Genomic DNA, 2,831 nt, shown 5'->3' with positions numbered 1-2,831 from the left:
AACATAAATTATCATCAATTGTTGTCAACTATGAGCGTATCTAAGTATATGTACCTAATTATAACCTAAAATAAATGTTTGGCTTGTATTTTATTAAAAATAAATATTTATACAACAAATTAAAATTTTAAAAGATAAAAATTAATACCAACACCTCAAAATTGTATTATACTTATGGAAAATAAAATTATAAATATTACTTACTCATTATTCTTTCAGAATTTTTTTTCCATATAATAGACGTTGCGTTAGCTTTTTCAAATAAAGCACGATTTAATGTAAATATTTTATATATGAAATGGAATCTAACTATTGCAATGATTAAAATAAATTAAATAAATAAAAAAATAATTAATTAATATAAAAATAATTTTTTATAGTAATAATAAAATGCTTTAATTCAGTAGATGAACACAATTTTTACTTTATAATATAAAATCAGAATCAATTATTTAAAAGTAATAAAATAAATATTTGGTTGTGATAAGAGTAGCATATGTTTTTTTGTCTTAGACAAACGTATATAATACAACAAATTTATATTCACCGAACGTATTTTATGTTGTAGATTACTTTTTATCGTAGTGGATAATCTATGTATGATAAAATTTAATGGCAAGAATATTATCTGTACGTCGATTTGTTTATGATATTTCAACTTTTTCTAAATTAGTTGAACATATAAGTTTATTGCAATATTAAAATAATCTTGATTCATTTAATAATGCAAATATCGTAAAAAAAAACTTTTAAGTAAGAACAATGTTTTTAAGTTTTATAATAAGTCAATTCGCATTAATAATGAAATTACAACTCTCAATTATTAGTGCAGTAGGCAAATTTGATACACATACGTGGGTGTTGGTAAGTGAAATCGTTTTCTAGATATATGTTATAATAAATCTTAAACAATTAATATTAAACATAATAATATACCTATATAATTTATCACTATATGATGCATATTAAAATAGTTTTGAAACTCAACTAATATAGAGCAAATACACTAATACCAATACATTAATAATAAATCAATATGTAGGTTGTATGACTAATAGTTTGTTAATTTGATAAGTTTAATATGATAGGTTAGTATAGTTCGTTATCAATGTTATCATATATGAAAGAATATTGCCTTTTAAGAAAATTATAGTAAAAAAAATTTATATAAATATATGTAAGTCAAAACTGTACAAAAATTATTAAACAAAAAAAAAATCATACCTTTAAAATATATACAATCCTTACTATTATGAAGTATGAATAATATATACTATACGTCCCATGTAGTATAATAATGTCCCAGACAGTAATAAGATAAAAACGCTGCAATCGGCCGATGGTTTAAAAAAAAAATATTTTTAATGTTATTACTTATTATAATTATTACTGATGTCTAGCACGAAAATCTTTCTGATTTTGGCCAAGAGTTATATCGAGTCAAAAGAAAATAATAATGCGATATGCCTATATTAAATAGAAGATGATCCTTCGCGTTTTATACAAAATACAACCTATCGTTTGAGAACCGTTTACATAATATAGGCGTATGCCGCATGTATATAGTTGTATCAGTTATAAGATAATATAACTCGGAGACGTACATAATGAAATGGTTATAGATAAGTATACAAAATAATAACTGAGTATGTAATAAATTAAAACGAAAACGGGATAGGTCAATTTTATTATGTGCATTGCCCATAGAAAGTAAAACCGACTTTTGGATTGATGGGACGCGTGTTATAGGTTGTAGGATATAGAAGAATAACGGCGCCATTCTAAAGCGCCAAGTCGCGGTCATGGCGTGCGTGGTTCAAGTGCGGCATGTGTGGTAGTCGATGGTAATAGCGTTGGTGGTGGGAGCGGTGTTGTTGTGTTGGAAGTGGTAGTGGTGACTGACGATAGGCGGATAACAAGGATTTCGCATAAGAAAAACAGGGAGGGAAAGAAACCGAAAGTATACCATAAGAAAAAAGGTAATGCACGAAAGAAAAAATAAAAAACGTTATTAATTATTATAAATAATAATTTAACATAGGTAGGTAATATGATTTGAAATGAAATCCCTTCGTCGTCCATCGTTTATGACGGATTGCGCGGCAGTGGTGACGAACAGATGAGCGAAATGCCGGCGGTGGCGGTCGGCGGTCCTTCTAAAAATGGACCCTGCCCGGCGGCCCCGGCGGCATATCCACAGCGGATGACCGCCATTTGACCAATCATGGAGTTTGTGACGGGCACCGGGATCGCGTTGCAGACGGCCGCCCGCAGACCGAAATAGAAAAAAATAATAAAACATAGCCGCCGCGGAAACTGTTCCTTGGACCCGTGGAGGGGGTGCACGTCCGCCGTGGTGGGGAGACTAGGGTTTTTCACGTGCTGAAACTCCGGGACAATCCCATTCATTCTACGTCTCAACCGCCGAGTAGGTACTATCTAATATAATAATAATATCTTACGCATCTCGGACACTATTCGCTTATTGTTGTGTAGATAACACTATAATATAATATTATAATATCATATATACATATATATATGTACAAATTTAATATAATAATTACACTACTGGCAGTGTGCTTTTAGAGTTCGTAAATATTTATACATACATATATATTTATATATATTATAATATTGTATTATAATTTAACCGCTGAAAATAATTTTACATTAATATTTTATTATAGTATAATTATTATATCTTTATTTTATATAGTGCTCTGTTGTTGAGTAGTATATATTTCAACGAAGTGTGTGTTTTTCTTTTCTTGTGAAAGTCGTGATCTTACTTTTTTTTTTTTTTTTTTGATTATTTTTTTTTTTTTTAG

At 28.9% G+C, this 2,831-nt stretch overlaps 1 long non-coding RNA gene across 1 annotated transcript; it reads left to right on the top strand.

Annotated features, from left to right (window-relative positions):
• The first annotated feature begins 811 nt into the window (after window positions 1–811).
• Window positions 812–2,111, top strand: LOC112602725. The gene is made up of 3 exons (XR_003115123.1): window positions 812–864; window positions 1,750–1,979; window positions 2,042–2,111. It is a non-coding gene; the product is annotated as an uncharacterized LOC112602725 (long non-coding RNA).
• The last annotated feature ends 720 nt before the right edge of the window (window positions 2,112–2,831 follow it).

This window comes from Melanaphis sacchari, unplaced genomic scaffold (genome assembly GCF_002803265.2).
Source record: "Melanaphis sacchari strain LSU unplaced genomic scaffold, SCAv2.0 Contig8_pilon_pilon, whole genome shotgun sequence".
Lineage (NCBI taxonomy): Eukaryota > Metazoa > Arthropoda > Insecta > Hemiptera > Aphididae > Melanaphis > Melanaphis sacchari.
The sequence above is the reverse complement of the archived record's forward strand: the minus strand, read 5'-3'. Positions and strand labels throughout refer to the sequence as shown.